Below are 19004 nucleotides of genomic sequence, written 5' to 3' on the forward strand. Positions count from 1 at the left end.
GCAGAAGTAGGGAGGGCCACTGGACCCTGTTTCAGGGGCAGAAGTCAAGGATAGAGCAGGATACCAAACATCCTCTTCTGGCCTCTGAATGCACACAAGCATCTGTTTCCACACACAGGTACACAAATAATACAACACATGAAATGCCAATCGGTATGGGAAACTTCATAATATTTTTATAGAACTTTTTACAAGTAAAGCTCATTTAAAAGGGAAGATTTTAGTAGCACTTTTCTTAGTTGGAGCATTGTATTATTATCTATGTCAGTATCCAGTAAGCAAAGTCCAGCAGCACAGGATGAATTGCAGAACACGTCTTAAGCTAGTCAAAGAGTGAGTGTAGGCAGCTGGCTCAGGAGACCGACACCGCTGCCAGAGAAACCCGACTATCTTTTTTTTTTTTTTTTTTGGTTTTTCGAGACAGGGTTTCTCTGTGGCTTTGGAGCCTGTCCTGGAACTAGCTCTGTAGACCAGGCTTGGTCTCGAACTCACAGAGATCCACCTGCCTCTGCCTCCCGAGTGCTGGGATTAAAGGCGTGCGCCACCATCGCCCGGCTGAAACCCAACTATCTTAACATTTCCAACTAGAAGAACTTTGGGGTGGGGTTGCCTGCATGCACGTATGGCCGCCTTTACAAGAACGCTGAGGAGCATCAGCCCTCATGCTTGATGGCAGGCTCTTTACTCACACCATCTCCAGGCCCTAGGAAACTTTAGTATTCAATTAACATCAAGTCTGAGGAGAAATGCAAAAAAGAAAAACAACAGAATATTGATACAGTATTGGTGGAAGTTTAAACTAGTAAAAGAAAGCAGGGCATGGTGTGCATGCTTCTAAGACAGAGGCAGATGGATCTCTTCTGAGTTCAAAGTCAGTCTCATTAAAATAGCAAGTTCAGTCCAGCCAGGGCTACAAAGTGATAAGACTGTCTCAGAAAATAAGTAAATACAACAGTAAAAGAACTTAAAGGTAACTTGGCAGAAACACATGAAGGAGAGAATGAACGAGTAGCATGTCCTTGGCCCCAGCTATTTTTCCTTCAGGTAAGTTCTTAGAGAAATGCTTGCTAATAAACATACAAATGCTTTCTTTTTATGTTGTTGGGGTTTTTTTTGTTCATTTGTGTTTTGGGGGGCAACGCCCCCAATCTATAGAAACTGGGTTTTCTGTTCTAACGCTGGTCTGACTGTACCACAAAGGATGTAACGTGCACGTTTACATATGAGGTACAGTCTTACAGGTAGAGCTAGCTCTGCCAGCCCACACACTTGCAAAGCAATGGTGCAGCTTCTCAGGGTAAAGTACCCTTCCAACCCACCCCAGCCTGTCCACAGTGACAGCCTCTGAAAGTGGCTTCTGCAGAGTCAAGTGAGCAGTCTGAGCTAACTGGAACTCAGCCAGTTGCTTTGGGAAGGGACAGGTTGAGCGGTACTCTGTACCCTAAGCTTGGCACAATGGTGCTGGCATCAAATTCACTCTTGTCTGTGATCATGCCTCAGACTCCAGTTACTGACTTCTCAGGGCACAGAAGGCCACAAGCCTAGCTACCTGCTCACAGGCATTGCTGACAAAGCCCTTGTTCCTCAGGAAAAGTGGCCCAAAGGTGTCCTTTCAGGACCTGGACCTCAAGGAGGCCAGTGGTACAACCCATTATTGGATAAATCATCTCAGGAAGCTAAAAAAAGACTTAGCATAGCAGGCTGTTTCATACAGTATCAGTAACTATTCAGCTACCCTTCATCCCAACTCTGTCTTCTGGCTAAGACTTCAGAGGAGATGGGGATCCCAGCACTTGGGAGGCAGGGGCAGGTGGATCTCAGTGAATTAGAAGCTGGTGTGGCCTATCAAGCAAGTTCCAGGACAGCCGGTACTGTTATACAGAAAAACCGTGTCTTGAAAAACTTCAAGAAAAAAAGTCTTATGTAGCTCTGTTGTCCTAGGTAGAACAGGCTGGTTTTGAACTCACTCCGTGCTGGGATTAAAGTTCTATACCTCCACACCTGGTTCAAGACTTTCTGAGATGCCATACTGACCTAAGATTAAAGAAACATTGGAACAAATACAGGACCATGAAACATCTGAGCAACTCTTCTCCAGTTACCTAAGTACTGCCGTCAGATTTCTGTGGCCATCAGGACAGGTCAGATAGCCCCCAACTGGTGACTTAAATCACACAGAGTTGTTATCTAAGTTGTTATGAAGACACTACCTTTACCATTGATACTCAGTGTACCAAAGGATCTACATGAGCATCTACACCTCTCTTCCCCATGATGCATTTACCAACTGATTACAGACCCAAGCAGGTCACACAGTCTCTCAGACACACCCACAGGAATTGAGGAAGTGCTACCCTACCCAGGACCCAGAAACACAGACAGCCACATTACAGCCCTGTTCTTTATCATCAGGAAGTCCTGATGCCCACTGTGTGCCAGCACTGCAGGCATTAAGGTGTAATGGAAACAAGAGAACCTGTTTCCAGTCCTGACTCAGAGAAGCCCTGAGTCTGAGCACTTCCTCCTGCTCGATGTTTCCTACTTCCCTTCTCCTCTCTTCCACATTCTCACGTTCCCCAGGGTGATCCTCTGCTACGACACCATCTCTCTCCATTATGGTGGCTGGCTGCTTTAAATCAAAAGGTGTGAGACTAAGCAGCTTACTAGCATTTTCTGAGCACAGAATCTGGCAGTTACTAGGTGCCCTGTAAACTGTAGTCAATGAATAAACAGCACACCCAATACACCTCCTATTTTTCCAGAACCAGACTAGCCTAGTCACTGGAGAATCTGTGAAGATGCCACTCCAGCCTTTCCCCTTCCAGGCACTCCCTCCCCACAGCAAACAGCAGCTAGTGGGGGGGGGGGGCAACCTGTTTCAAGCCCTGGGAGGGCCAAAGCAAGAGCAGTCAGCTGTGTTACACTCCCCCCTTTCCTGTGTGGAGGTGGAAGGACGGACTGCCAGGGAGCTGTGCTCTGGGGAACGGCAGCAGCAGCCTCTGTAAGGCAGCCCCAGAGCACGTGTCAGTCAGACTTTCTCCACACACAGTGATCTAGCAGGGTTTAGGGCACTTAGGCCACACTCTACAAACTACAGGTGAGACTGACCAGGGACAGGAGCTTACAAAACTTATCTGACTCACAAGCTGGTATTCCCAACTGCTCAGGTGGCTGAGGCAGGAGGCTCAGTAGTTCAAGGTCAGTTTGAGCAAGGAAACCTGTCTCAAAACATCTGAAAAAGGACTGGAAGTATGGGTCTGTAGCAGAACCCTCGCCAAGCACTCAAGAAGTCCTAAAGTCGATTCCCATCCTTCACTTCAGTTCTGGGGGAGGGGGGATCTAACATGTTTTTCTCACCTCCAGTCACCATACACAGATGTGAGGCACATAACATATTCAGGCAAAACACTCATATACATAAATAAAACTCTAAAAATAAATTTATTAAAATGTCAAGCCTTGGGCTGGAGAGATGGCTCAGAGGTTAAGAGCACTGACTGCTCTTCCAGAGGTTCTGAGTTCAATTCCCAGCAACCACCTGGTGGTGCAGATCCATCTGTAATGAGATCTAGTGCTCTCTTCTGGCAGGCATGCATGCAGGCAGAACACTGCATACATAGTAAATAAATAAATCTTAAAAAAAAAAAAGTCAGGCCTTGCCAGGTGGTGGTTAACACACACCTTTAACTCAAGCACTCAGGAGGTAGACAGGCAGATCTCTGTGGGTTTGAGGCCCGCTTGGTCTACAGAGCTAGTTCCAGGACAGAATAGCCAGAGCGACATAGAGAAAGAAACCCTGACTCAAAAAAACAAAAACAAACAAACAAACAAAAAAAACATGGAATTTTTCACTGACAGGATTAAGGAGAACTCAGACTCTAAAGATCAGGTTCATGGCTGCATGTGAACTCATCCTCACATCCCACTCATAGGTCCTTTTCGATTGGCAGTCAGTGAGTACAAAAGACTGGAGGCAAGTCAGGGGTACTGCCACACACCTCTAATCCCAGCTCTCAGGGAGGCACTGAAAGGATGATGGCTGCAAGTTTGAGGCCACCAGGTTTTCATATAGAGACTGTTTCCAAAATAAAAGGGCTAGAAAACCCACCATTTCCAAAGCAGCTGCCCTGTGAAAGTGGGGCCAAGACAGGAAGCTGAGATAAATGCCTATGCAGCATTCTGCATCTTCAGAATAACAAGTTCATATTCTTCTAAGGCTGAGCCAAGGAAACACAGGGCCACAATGGAAAGCAAGAGAAAAGCTCCTGCAGTCAGCAATGGAGCCAGAAGTCAGGCTGGAAGCAGAAAACTCCAAGGTCTGGGAAACCAATGGAACTTCAGAAATAGAGGTCAGAACATCTTCAAAATCAACTAAAACTAAACCATCAACTCACGAATGAATTCACACCAAACCAGTCTGTCTCTGCTGTCTGTCTGTCTGTCTGTCTGTCTCCTCTCTCTCTCTCTCTCTCTCTCTCTCTCTCTCTCTCTCTCTCTCTCACACACACACACACACACACACACACACACACACACACACACGGGCAGCTTTTAAAGTCAACCAGGAGAAAGAAAGGAAGCATGTACCAGGGAAGAAAAGGAAGACTGAGGGCTGGTCATCACTAGGAAGGAACATCAGCAGCCTGGAAGAAAGGCAGAGAAATGAGGCTGTCACCAGAGAAGAATGTGATACTGTATAGAGCACACTACATCCCACATTCTACGATATGCTGCCCCCAAAGGGTAGCCATAGCCACAGATGGTGACTGAGTAACTCAAATATGACTGACTCCACTGAAGAATTCATTCATTCATTTATTTTCTGGTACTAGGGATTAAACTCTGAGCCTTGTGCATGCTAGGCAAACATTTTATCAGAGCTGCACCCCATCTCCATCAATTAAAGGGGAATGCCTTTACATCCAGCACTGAGGAGCCAGAAACAGATCAGATCTCTGTGAGCTGCAGGCCTGGTCTACATAGTGACTTCCAGAACATTAAGGGCTAAAGAGACCTTGTATCAAAAATAACAAGAGTTGTTTTTTTGGCTATAGGTACAGCTCAAAGATAAATTGTTTACCATGTACAAGGCCTTGGGTTCAACTTCTATAACCAAAATAAAATAAATTATTAAAATGCCTACATGTGGCTAGTGGCTACCATATTGGACAATTCTACAGCACACTGGCATATTTTTAAAAAACTTCTTCTAACATTCAAAAAGGTGAAAGTCATGATGCAGATAAAAAGACTTAGGAACCCGAGAAGGAATCAAGAACATAGGGGCAGGAATGGGGGAGGGGTGGTAGACAGACCAGGCAGAGCATGCATTAAACCTGGTGAGAACTAAAACTCAGGGTCACATACAGAAGAACACAGGAGCCAAGCAGAAGGAAGGGACATAACTCATAATTTATCTGCATCTATTACGTGCCAGGTATTTTCTAAGTGACAAATAGCTCATCTTACAAAGAGCCCAGATGCTCCCAAAGGTGAGGTGATCTCATTAGGTCACATGGATAGTAAAGACAGGATCTGGGCACATCAGTCTGATTCTGGAGTCACAATCTTCCCATTGCATATGGTTGCTGTGACTTTTCCAGAGCAATGACCAAAATTTCCCAGAACAAGCTAAAAGGAGGAACTATTTATTTTGACTCAATTTTAAAATGTCATTCCAAGATGGCATGCAAAACATGGCTGAACAGGGGGCACATGGAAACTGAGTATAGTCTGGGGCCAGGACAGGGCCTAACACCAAGGCCATGCCCATAATGACCTACTTCAAAGGCACCACCTCCCACTTTTAAACATCTCCCCAAAATGCCATCAAATTACAAGTCCATAAAGGGATTAAGGCCACTGATCAAACCAGAACCATCAGGGACATACCAGTGGCCTCCTAGTCATCTCCTAATCTAATTAAATTGACAAGACAGACGACGCACATCAGAAGAGGGCTAAAGACCTCTCGGTTTCTACACCTGGAAATAAGTACTCAGCAGGCTCTCCTGGTAGTTACCTCCAGAATCAGCAAACCTGGAGGGGCTAGGCCAACACTGGACATAAAGTAACTCAGAAGAGTTAATTCCTTTGTATTATTTTTGATCCACGTGAAAGAAACAGGAAGAAATATGCATGCATTCTTGCAATTTAGATTAGCTTTATTGAACAGGAAATTGGCACCACTGTCTAACAGTCAAAAGAATATTATCCAAGCATAAAGTTAGTAAAAAAAAAAACCTACCATCTCTTCAACTTGTACATAAAGAGGGAAGAATTATCAAATTGAGACTCATTATTAAGTTGAGGATAATTTCAAGTTTAGTAAAAAAAAAAAAACAAAAAACAAAACAAAACAAAAAACAACAACCTCCATTAGGCTAGAGTATAGCTCAGTTGGTAGACTGTGCCTAACATACAGGAGGCCCAAGCCTCCATCTCCAGCAACACAGAAACCAAGAGTAGAGACGCACATCTGTAATCTCAGATGGAAACAGGAGATCTAGGCCAGCCTTGGAGGCCACCTGGGTTACTTACTACCTAAGGCCCTGCCACAAAATTCGAAACAGAAAGCTGAAAGTGATTTCACACACCCCTAATCCCAACAGAGGCAGGTGGATCTCAGTGAGTTCAAGGCCAACCTGGCCTACAGATGGAGTAGGACAACCAAGGCTATACAGAGAAATCCTGTTTCAAAAATCAATCAAATAAATAAATGAATAAATAACAGATTAAATTCAATTTCTCAGGGGGCATCGGTCAAATACTTAAATCATCATCACTCTGGCTCGCTGAGACCTCACTGGTCAGCACAAAACAGAGCACCCCCTCATCACACAAGCTCTACCCAACAGTGATTACAGTCTCAACTTTACACTCATGTTTCTCAGGAGGGTCGGGGGGAAAACAACTCACAAGACCTGGGTTTTCCAAACCAGTAGCTAACCAGCTGAGGACCACTCCAGTCTCTCTCAGCCAAATGGATGTGCATTCAAATCACAATATTGCTAATGTGTGTAGCTTCTAATCCACTGGGTCCCGATGAGCCAAGGGTCAGAATCTTTAACCAGCTCCCAAGTATTATGGTCTTAGATGATACTGGGCCTCAGTTTACTTAACATTCACTTAGTCAAATGATGTAGCTGGAGCAGAGTGCTCATGCCACTCTTCCAAACACCCACACATACTTTTATGGTTGCAGAGGCAGATTTCCTTGAAGTAATTGTTAAAGTTCTTACATCTTAAAGCATTTTTATTTATTCCTTTTGTGTGTAAGACCTGTGCATCTGAACGCAATTGTTGCAACATGCACGCAGAGGTCAGAGGACAGCTCTGCAGTCAGTCCTCTCACCGCACAAGACTTGCTGAGCTCCATCTCAGGTCAACAGGCTCCTACAGCAAGCACCGAACCTGCTGAGCCATCTCACCAGAGCAACATTCTAACAATTCTTTTTCCTTGCCTTTTCTTTTCATTTCTTGAGACAGCTCTGTAAACCAGGCTGGCCTCGAACTCACAGAGATCTGCCTGCCACTGACTCCCCAAGTGCTGGGGTTAAAGCACAAAACAAAACACACACACAGCACAAACAACAAACTCTAGCAGCCAGGCATGGTGTCACATGTTTGTAATTTCATGAGGTTAGGCAGAAGGATCAAGACATTTGTGGCAAGCCTGGGCTATGCAGGAAGCCGTCTCAGCAAAACAAAACTGGGAGGAGTGCCTTTCAGGAGAACATACTACATTTCCCAAATACAATTCAGAGAAAAATTCATGGAGCCACGGGCACCTTACTGGCATCAGCTCAGCTCATAGGAGTAGCTCCCTGGCAAGAAGCCATGGGGTATAGTAACGTCATTTTTATGTTTGTAAAGTCTTAATACTAAGCAATAAACTGACCAAGACCTTGATACTGCAGGCAGGTTATAGTGTAAGAGTCCACAAGACAGCCTGCTGGAGCCAGCAGAGGACTGCCAACAACAAAGTGACTATAGGAGCATCTTCCTGGTTTCACGGGAGCCCTGACGTAACACAGGCTCACAGGAGCAATGCAAATAAGGAACTAGAGAGCAGTGCTGAGAACTCCCCAACACACAAAGCAACACCTTACAGAAAGCTTGTTCTTAACTCCTGATTTCTGCCCAACCATTAATAACCTGCATTTAAAAGGCCCACATGCTCAAACTTCTAAGGAATGTGATGCTCTGAAAATCCCAATCCTTTTACATTTTTATTTTTGTTTCCTTTAGTAGACAACATTAAGTATGAATTAATCTTTGATGCAATTTCAAAATGTCTCCAAAGATTTAATTCAAATCCACAACACAACTTATTGTACAGTAAACTTCCCAAATAACTTTCAGAAAACAAACAAATGGGCGAGGAGATTTTTATTTATTTATTTCTTCACTTAGGAAACAATGTCTTCAATCTGTCTTGTTTTTCCTCAAAAAAAATTTTTAGGCAGGTCTCACTATATGGCTCTGGCTCCATGTAAACTGGTCTGTCCCAAACTCACAGTCCTGCTGGGTTCTGCCTAAGGAGGAGGACTTTAAATGTGAGCACACCCCCCCCACACACCTGCTTCAATCTTATTTTAAGCCAATTTGTTAAACGCTGGCCATGAAATATGTCCAAATGTCTATTTTATCACCAAGCTTCAGCTTAAGTCCTAAATCTGGAACTATTCACTCGGTTTATCTCTTTAAGTGCTTCTAACAATGCTGGTTTCAACTTGTCTTTATTAAAATAGAAAATTCCTGGGGCTGGAGTGGTGGCTCAGCATGTACAAGCACTAGCTACTCTTCCAGAGGACCCAGGTTTGATTCCTTGCACCCATATAGCAGCTCACAGCCCTCTGAAATTCCAATGCCAGGAGATTCAGTGCCGCCTTCTGGCTTCTGAGGGCAAATGGTTCATAGACACTCAAGCAAGCAAAACATCCATACCAACAAATAATAATAATAAAAACTTTAAAATACAGAAAATGCACAAACATTACAAGAAAGCACTGTGTATGTTTAACAGCTCCTACTAAACTCTGGTGGTATTTGTACAACACTCAAACCAGTACCTTCTAGATACTATAAAGATAACTTTTACATAATCAATGAAAACCAGTCAATTTCCATCAAGACTATAATGTTCTGTCTGTCCTTTATAATAACTTGCTAACAAAATCTCTCTCAATAGTAGCCAAAGGCCTTTTGGAATCAAACATTTAATTTCAGCAACTAGCCAGCAATCGCCTTTATCTTTTTGCTCAACAAATGTTATACAATTGTACGAGCAGGGTACTGGATATCCTTTTAAAAGGCAACTTAAGAAGCCATTACTTTTTTCTTGGGGAGGGGGCTATTCTTCAGAGAAAAGAAAACAGCCACGGGCAGTAACGCTTTTAGCCTCTCATTTTTAAAGAAAGCAAGCAAGCCACGTAGTAGCAGCAGTGGGCAGGGTGAGTCATCAGCCAGCTCGAAACTTGCAACAGTTCTTCTGAGCCTCCTCCCACCCGACCCCCAGCCCCTGCACAAGGTCCCGAGTCAGCAAGGAATTCTCACGGTGCCTACACATGTAAAACGGTGCAGCGTTTTTAGCGCTCGCACTAGTCTTTAAAACGGTTGCCTTTTCTATTGCAAAATTAAACGTTCTTCGAGTCAGTCTTCTCCGGATTCCTTTTTAATCGCAAAGTGGGCAGGCTACTTTTAATCCTTTTCTGCAAATGACTAAATTCCAAAATAGCCTCACATAGAAAACTAATTTTAACAGTTTTTTTTCTTCATTTCCAAGGTCTTTTTTTTTTTTTTCTGAACAGTAATACTGAAGTGTCAGAATAGTCTGCTCAAATCTGGCAAGCTTCGGAGATGACAATTATTGATTAGGACATCAGTAAGCAAGGCTTATGATGTAGCTAGATTAATATAACATATATGTTCAAGCACCTTACAAACAGGTTTTTACCTACAAGCTAAAGATATTTTTCTTCCACCCAATTCAAAATCATTTCCAAACACCAAAACCTGTCGTTTCTAAGAAAACTCTAAAGCTGAGGATAATGGTGCCCACGTGTTAACCCAGCAGGAAGCTGAGGCCGGAGAACGGTTCTCAAAGCCCAGCTGGGACTAGGCGAGACCGGCTCAACAAACAAGAAAACCCCTTTGGGGGCCGGGCCCTATTTAGACCCTACATTCTTCTCTACTCAAATCATTCTTTCCAACTCAGTTCTCCAACGTTAAAGAGACAGAACGTGAAAACCCAGAATTTTACCGAAATAAACACGCTAGAATAACCAACAACTAGGAAATTATTCTGAAGCTGGCTGCTCTTCGTTTGATGGCCTGTGAATGTTTTTTCCCTATCATCGGTAGCCATAAAAAGTTAATACTGAGACTATCTCGGGACTCTTCGCAACGAACACTGCAAAGGCAGTATGGAGACCTCCTAACTCCCCCCTTACCAGGTCCCTTCGCTCGATCCTTCCATACTTTCAAACCGCAAAAAGGTAAAACACGGAAGCAATCTAAAGGAGCCTGCAGCTCGCAGCTCGCCCAGGCACCTGAGCCGGAGAGCCCACGCTAGGCAGGAACAAAAGGCGGCCGAAAGCCCACCGCTCTACACAACTCCCAAGTCAGATTAAAACAAGCTCCAAGTGAGGAGGCCTGTAACCGGTAACGTACGTTTTCATCGGGGTTGTTTTTCCGGATCACACCTTAACGTCCGGAAAGGTGTCCGGAGCCCTGGCTCAGACCGGCCGCCGGCACCTCGTGGACCGCCAGACACAAACTTGGGCGGACTTAGGGGCTGGAGTAAAGAGCTACGCAACGTGCTCCGAGACTTTGCCCGGCCTGAGTCAGCTGAGGCCGAGTCACCCGGGCGGGCCGGGGGAGGAGACAGAAGAGCGTTAGGGAGGCAGCGAGCCAGGAAGGCAAGCCTCCACTGCCTCAAGCGCTCCTGGACCACCGCCCTCGCCTGAGCGCTGGCGGGGACTCGAACCCGCGGAGCCGACGCGGGCGGCGGGGACTCGAACCCGCACAACACAGCCCGGCGCGGGCGGCGGAGCCGGCCTGCTAAAGCCCGCGGCCGGCTGCCCAGCGAGGGGCGTGCCGGGTGGGAGGGGCGCTCCGGCCGCGCCGACAGCCCCACGCGGGGACCCGGCCCTCGCAGCTGGCCGCGCCGCCCGGGCCGAGCGGGCACACGGAACAAAAGCGCCTTTGTTGAGCGGCGGCCGCCCGGAGGGTCACACACAATGGACGCGGGAGCCGGCGCCGCCGCCGGGCCCTCCGCCGTTCCCTCCCGCGCCGGCCCGCACACGGACACAAACACAGACACACTCACGGGACTCCTCCGACTCATCCAGAGTGTGCGGGGCCCGCGGACAGCCCCCAGGGTCGGCTCAGGTCTCCGGCTGTGCTGGCGGCAGCGGCGTCTCCGAGGCTCTCGCTTTGCCGCAGTCGCCGCCATGTAACCCCGACCCGCGAGAGAGGGCGCGGAGAGGAGGCGGGGCCTCGCGGAGGCACGCCCCTTCACGTCACAGGCTCACTCCACGGCGGCCCCGCCCCCGCCGGCCGGGAGTCGCACGCGCTGGAATTTCCAACGCCCGTGACTACGCGCGCCGCGGGGGCGGCGGGAGCAGCACGCGGCCTGCTGGCGGGTATGCCCCGGCCTCAGCTGAACCACAGCCCAGGGGTGTCACACCAAGTGTCCTGGCAGTGTGAGCTGTGAACGGCAGCCGGACCCCCTGCCTGTCGGGAGGAAGAGGCTGAGTGCAAACAAGCTAGGCCAGGTGCTGAGCAGATCACCTCTGGGTGATGTAGGGAGGCTCCTGGGATCGGTCCCCTGAGGCCTCTCCGGTGCTTCCAGAAGCCTCCACCGTAGCCCAGGGAGTGAATAGGTGAGGGGTCGTGAGAGAAGTGTGAGCAAAGACCCAGGCAGGAGACTGGCTGGTTTGTTGAGGGAGCTGGGAGCAGGCGTGTTAACAGTAGGTAGTGAGAAAGGTGATCGCTGCCCTTCCAGTGTTTAGGTGAAATTTTAGAGATTAAAGAACACAGGGCTTGCCTGGAAGTGGTGGCACATGCAAGAGTTTCTCTGAGTTCGAGACCAGCCTACATAGTGAGTGCCAGGACAGCCTGGGCTACAGAATAGACCCTGTCTTAAGGGACTAAAGAGTAGAGGGAGTGGGGAGCTTGATGGTGTACTGCAGTGATGGAGACAAGAAAGGTCAGGAGATGCAGTAATCCTTGGCTGCGTGGTGAGTTCAGAGCCAGCCCGGATTACAGGAGACACAAAAAGAGGCCAGGTGGTGGTGGCGCCGCCTTTAATCCCAGCACTTCGGATCTCTGTGAGTTCGAGGACAGCATGGGCTCAAACCAAGTTCCAGGACAGCCAGGACTGTTAATATAGAGAAATCTTGCCGCGAGAAACCAAAAGAACGGGAAATAAAAAAAAAAAAAAAAAGAAATGAAGAGATTTGGTCAGCCTTTTTTTGTCTGTGATAACTGACCATCCTAAAGAAAATCTGAAACACAGCAGTCCATTATCCACTGTATGCAGCAAACCCCTTCAGAGATGACACAGTCACTTGAAGTTAAGAGCTTGAGCCGAGCCTCAATGTTTTCTAATACAGAGCTACATTAAAATATATACTTTGTGAGACAGCCTCTCACTAGGAAGCCCAGCCTGGCCTAGCACACCTAATCCTCCTGCCTTAGCTTCCCCAGTGCTTGGATTATAGGCTTAGGCTACTGAGCCCTGCTCTATTATATTTAAAGCAATACCATCTGAATACCAGGTGTGTAGAGGAGCTGGCGAGTCATGCCAAGAGCAGAGCACAGTTTCCAGCTCGGGGCTGCAGCCTGCTCTGCACTGCTCTGTGGACACCCCCCCCCCCCCAGTCCTCTTCAGGGACTCTTCCACACCCATCTTCCTATAGTGTCTAGACACCTGGGGGTGGCGAGAACATAAGCAACCAGCATGCCTTCTCACAACAGGGTCATAATGTAGTATCCCCCCCCCCCTCCTCCGCTAAAGACCCAAATAAGCTACTGGTCAGCCAGAGGCAACCTTACTGTTTAATAACACTCAAGGGAATCCATGAAGCTTCCCCTTTGTAATATCTTAAGAGAGAGGTCGGGGCGAGCTAGTTACAAGATTTGGGGATTTGGTTTAAGGCAGGTGTGTTCACTGCGGGGACTTGACTGGGACTGGGTGGTGGTAACACTGGGATGGGAAGGGGCAGTTTGAAAGAAGCCTAGGAGAGAGAGAGTGTGGTGTTGGGCAAACCCAGTGACCTTGCTGAGGAGGGGCTGTTTACCCCTTTAGTTTGGTCACTAATGTAGCCTTCCAAAAAATAGGCTTTGAGGAAGTCCCTGCCTGAAAATGCAATAAAATATTTGCAAACTCACCTTCCCGGATGAGACTGTCTTGATTTTTGTCTTGCGTACAAAACAGGTGTGGTGGGTGTCATTACAGCATTCTGCAGGCTGAGACAGGAGAATCTTGAGATGAGGTCAGCCCTCGGGGGTTCATAAGACTCGTCTCCAGGGCAAGCAATCAAAGAAAGAGGAGAATGAGGGTTCTGAAAATGACCAAGATTTATTAGATACATGTGTGAAACTATCAAAGCATTTTTAGATAAAGAGCAAGTTTCTGTGCCCAGCTGAACTGCATTCACGTTAATACATCTGGGCTTAGTTGGTTCTTAATCCTGATGTGTAAACAGTTCAGTTCCACCAAAGCTTTGTTTTGAAGGGGTCAGGAAACAGGCTTTTTCTGTGAGGCCCTAATCAAATTCTTGATTGTCCCCCTCAGCCTCCCCAGGGCTCCACACCTTCACGCTCAGATGCTTCAAGTAGTTTTTGAAGCTGCAGATGACAACCCTTTAATGAGTAGGGAAATCATTTTTGTGGGTCATGACCAGAACAGCAAGAGAACACCCCTCTAACAAACGGGGAGCAACACTGAAGCTTTCTGCCTTGCGCTACATCTCACCAAACCTGAGTGCCACCAAATAGGAGCCAGGCCATTTACTACTAAGAATGATATAACTGAGGACTGGAGAAATGGCTCTTCCAGAGGACCCAGATTCAGTTCCCAACACCCACATGGCAGCTTACAGCCATCTGTAGCTCTAGGTCCAGGGGATCCAACACCCTCTTCAGGCACATAGTGCACAGACACACATGCAGAAAAAAATACCTCTATACATTAAAAAAAAAATCCTTCCAGACGGTGGTGATGCACACCTTTTATCCCAGCATTCGGGAGGCAGAGGCAAGAGGATCTCTGGTCTACAGAGTGAGTTCCAAGACAGCCAAGACTACAGAGAGAAATGTTCTATGTTCAGAGCTGTTAAATAGAGGAAGAACACAATGTTGAAACAAGGCATATAGAGCTCTGTATATTGGATCACAGTGTGAAATGAATTTCTGCTTTTTGCTTATCATTGCCAGGAATGTTTGAAAGCCGTGGTTGTGGAAGTGTTTAGGAGAGGCTGCCCATGGCTAAGGTGGCAGAATATGAGCGCTTGCTGAAATGCAGGGGACTACCTACCTGTACGAGCTGAGCTGTGACAGAGGGACCACTTGGTGAGAGCTGGGGGCATCAGGAAAGCTCAGCTGGAAGAGAGTGTTTTACCTGGCTTCAGCTCGATCAGACAGTAGCAGAACAAGAGAGTCCCAGTGAAAGAACAGAACAGAAAGAAGAAAGCATGAGCCTCCAGACCACACTGTGGAAAACTGAAGTAGAACAGGCCCGAGAAAGTTGGCACAGGATGGAGAAGGCTTTGAATGCCCTGCCAACAGTTCTAGATTTCATGATAATGACACCAGGCAAGGAATTTCGGTGATGCAACTAATTATTGATGATGGTGATAATGATTAGACAATTGTGTGTGATGCTACCCATGGAACCCAAGGCTTCTGAATACTAAGCAGGCCCTCTGCTGCTAAACTACAACCCCAGCCTGCACCAGTTCTTTGAAACAGTTGCTACCAACTAATGGGAAGGGCAGATGATAAACAAAAGACTAAAGACACTGGGAGGGTAGGAGAATCTATTGGTTTTGCCCAATTTACCCTATTCTGCTAATGCTGGCTGTTCAGAAAAGCCACACATGACTTAGTTTTCTGCCACTCTGACTTTCCTAATAACTCCTGTGTGGAAGTCAGGTGAGACAAAGGAGCATGGGGTGAAGCGGGGACAGAGACTGTCTGTGCACTGTATCTTACCAGTCTCCTTATCAGAGCATTCTCTGTGCCCACAAGTTCAGATTTCTGATGGAGCTACAGGCGGCAGAGTTGACAGCTGTGAGGCCAAGGGAAGTGGCTGTCGGCAATAGGGAGCTGGCAGCTCTCAGAGGCCGCGCTTTCCAGTAAAACCAGAACTTGAAACACAAGCCATGCGCTCTGAGACGTAGAAGTCTGAAATGTGGCCGCATGGCCACTCTTGCTTTGTTTGTTCCCTGTGCTAGCCAAGCACCTGTCCTGAGGCCACTTCTAACCAGTCCCTCCGTACGCATCAGAGACTCCTGGTAGAACGTGTGTATCGAAGCGAAACAATAAGGTTGAGTAAGTTCTGTGTAGGTTCTTGCTTCCCTGGTCAGAACAAAATATATAAAAATGTCTGATCCCTGAGACAGAAACTATGACACTTTGGTGAGCATGCAAAAGTCTAGTGTCTTCCGACAACATAAAAATAATGTAAACTTTTCTCTTTAGAATCACATAAATTGAAAACAAAAGAGCTTTATATTTTACTGCCTTTAGCAACATTCTTATCTTTTTTTTAATACAAGCCTTGACTACCACATCCAGTTTAATGTTTCTTTTTATGCCTTCTGAACAAAGGGCTTCAGAAATTCTCCAACATTGCTAGGAAACCACCGCCATGGCATCTCCCCAGCCCCCGAAGAAGGTGAGTCAAAGAAAGACTCCCACTTATAGCAGCACTCTCCTCCCTTCCTGAGCAAGCCAGGAGAGACTAGCTGTGCTGCTTGAAAGCCGGTTGCCACATGAGGCTCACTTCCTGTAGTGCCCACACTTGAGGCACACTTCCTGTAGTGCCCACACTTGAGGCACACTTCCTGTAGTGCCCACACTTGAGGCACACTTCCTGTAGTGCCCACACTTGAGGCACACTTCCTGTAGTGACCACACTTGAGGCACACTTCCTGTAGTGACCACACTTGAGGCACACTTCCTGTAGTGACCACACTTGAGGCACACTTCCTGTAGTGACCACACTTGAGGCACACTTCCTGTAGTGCCCACACTTGGGCTCCATTATTCTGGGAGTTAGGCAGGGAGGAAGAACACAATCAGTCTTTATATATAGTGTCCATGAGGACACAAATTAGAAATTCACTCTTAAGAACTCATCTCAGTGAGAAGCAGAGACTGCCTTCCAGTCTCAGAAAAGTCAGCACTGTCCAGAGGGTGTAACCTGGGGCACACACACTAACATGGAGTTATTAACAGCATAACTTCACTCTGACAGAGCCTGCTTCCACCTAGGTGGACTGTCTCTGGCGACCAGCACTGCCAGGCTGGTGACTAAACAGATGGTAATCCATCTAAGGACACAGAGATGACTGCTGAGTGAGACCCAAGCTTCAGCCTGTCTGGTATTTTCTGGCCGTGTACATAAAACTTGCGCTTTGACTCACTAGCTCTGGTGTTGGCTGTAGTCGTCTTTTGGTAAGTGTTGAAAATGAAGTATTTTGAATATTACCCTTGCCAGCTACAGCCCAAACTTAGGAACTTGGCAGCAAGTGGTTTTACCACAGAGCTATCTTGCCAGCCCTTCCTCAGTTTTCCACAGTTGTAACAGGGTGCTTGACATAAGTCATGGCGTGTTATTTTGGCTTATGGTTTCTAAGGTTCCATGGGCATCTGACTATTGCTATGGAGCTTGAGAGACAGAACCAGGAAGCCAGGGACAAGACAGACCCTTGGAGTGCCACTCCCATCCTCAGTGGCCTGCTCCTTCTGACTAGGCCCCATTTCTAAAGTTTCCAGCATATCACACCCCGCTAGCACCATCTAGTAATTTTGCTCCCTCAGTGGGTGACTCTGTGTTGACATCAGAGCTCTTAGGGTCTAGTCGCTTTCCAAAGCCTGCAGCAATGAGTGTTGGGAGTATTCCCATCCAAACTGTAGTGGGTCTGCCTGGTTATTTTAACACCCTGGTGAGTCTGTGAGACCCTCTTTTAAAGTTTCCCAGGAGAATTTGATGCATGATTCTAAGTAATGTTTTATTACTGTCTTGGACAAAATAATGCTTTCAGTTGTAAAGAGGCTGTCATAGGACTTCAGCAAACAGGCAACAGTAACTCGGGTGATCATCTTGGAGCAAAGGGTGGCTTCCAGCTCTTCTGGAGCTCACTCCCAGTCACAGCCTAAATGAATTGTCCAAACAGGGCAAAAGGGAACCTATTTACCATCCATCCTGCATGACTCTGTGCAATTCACCTTTCCTTCAGTGCAGCTCTATCGGCTTGGAGTTTGTTACTGTGCTGGAGAGTTGCAAACATTTTCAGCCCAGTGACTTTTCCTGCTCGAGCTCATTTTCGTCTCGGAGAGTCTTATGCCCTCCAGCAGCAGTGATTTGTAGGAGCTCCACTCTGAAAGTCCCAGGAGCTGCTGGTGTCCATCTGCTGTCCGGATACCACCAGCATCCTCCAGATCGGGGCTTGGCTCCACTTCTGCCACTCACTGGTTGGTTGACTCCGGGCAAGCCATTTCATCTCAGGACAGTATAAAGAGCGCCCACCCCTCTTGTCCTGAGGCGTCATTCTGAGGGTTGCATGAGCTGCTGTGTGGAAAGTACCTTGGAAACAGGGAAGGGGCACACACAGGGTGTTCAGGCCTCCAGCCAGAAGCCTAACCTCCCCACCATGGCTTCCTGAAGTTGGCCCCATCTCCTTCCACTCGCTGCATTCATACAACAGTTACTCTTTGAATGTCTACTTTATCTGAGGTAGAACATTTTCCCAGAGCTAGGATTCATTTCTGTGGTCCAGCACCTGCCCAACATACACGTGGTCTGGGTTTGATGCCCAGCAACAGGAAGGGCAGATAAAACATCTCTCTCCAAACCTTCTGGGTTGGGAAGTTGTTGTTTCCAATGCCTGTCGAATGCCTCAGTTGATAGAAACACGTTTGAAGTGTGGAGTGTGCTGTTTGCATTTAATCATTTCTCAAAGGGATGATGAATACTGAGGTCTGACGCATGCCCAAGCACATCGCTCAGGGACAAAGGGCCAAGCAGTCTGCCTGCGCCTCTCCCTGGGAAGAAGGTATGCTGTCTGCTCCCCGGGAAGCAAGTATGCCTTCTGCTTTTGGCCAGAGGAGGTAGAAGGAGGTAAGGATGGATAGGGCTAAGCAGACCAGGAGAAGGGCACTAGGGAATAGCAAGGTGACTGGCAGCTTTACCATTCCCAGCAACCAGTACCATCGTGAATATGTTCATTTACACAGAGGCTGCTTTCATTCTCTGCAGTTTAGCCTGAGGTCAGTTTGAGCAAAGAAGAATTTCTTCTACATTTAGAAACCTTTGTTGAAGGATTTCAGATACCACTTCCAAAGCAAAGGCAGAAGGCTAAATATCCTTGGGGGAAATGAGAAAGGAAACATTTAAAAAATGACTTAGTAAGGCATGCAAGAATGAGAAGGAAGAAAATAAATGGCTCCTTCCTGCCTCCCTCTGTGACTCAGAGATTACCCCTAACAACAGTCCCTGTCCCAGTGTGGGAAGCTGGGGGAAGATTCATCTTCACAACTCCCATGGATGGCCAAGGAAGGGAAAGGAACAAAGGAAGGAGGTGGGAATTCTGATTTTGATTTTGATTTTTTTGCCAGCAGAGGGGTGGTGGTGGTTTTTTGAGACAGGCCCTCACTATGTGGCCTAGACTAGTCTCAAACTTCAGATCCTCCTGCCTCACCTCTACAGTGCTACGATGACACACGTGCACTAGAAGGGCTGGCTGGAGATGGCAGCTGTGCACCCAAAG

The 19004-nt window shown here is 47.2% G+C and overlaps 1 protein-coding gene across 4 annotated transcripts in view; it reads right to left on the bottom strand.

The window, feature by feature from the left end:
- Mapk6 (mitogen-activated protein kinase 6) overlaps window positions 1-19004 on the bottom strand; it is a 42999-nt gene that overhangs the window by 11168 nt on the left and 12827 nt on the right. Inside the window, exons 1-2 of one of the 4 annotated variants that reach the window (XM_050127034.1) lie at window positions 11333-11465; window positions 4588-4643 (exon numbers count right to left, since the gene is read on the bottom strand). The gene's annotated coding sequence lies outside the window, so the exon portion shown is untranslated. Of the gene's footprint in view, window positions 1-4587; window positions 4644-10674; window positions 10832-11332; window positions 11483-13398; window positions 13572-19004 lie in introns of those variants that run through there. The other 3 variants (XM_050127042.1, XM_050127019.1, XM_050127025.1) reach the window with 3 other exon arrangements.

This window comes from Alexandromys fortis, unplaced genomic scaffold, assembly GCF_014885135.2.
Source record: "Alexandromys fortis isolate MF-2015 unplaced genomic scaffold, M_Fortis_MF-2015_v1.1 scaffold_22, whole genome shotgun sequence".
NCBI classification, from domain to species: Eukaryota; Metazoa; Chordata; class Mammalia; order Rodentia; family Cricetidae; genus Alexandromys; species Alexandromys fortis.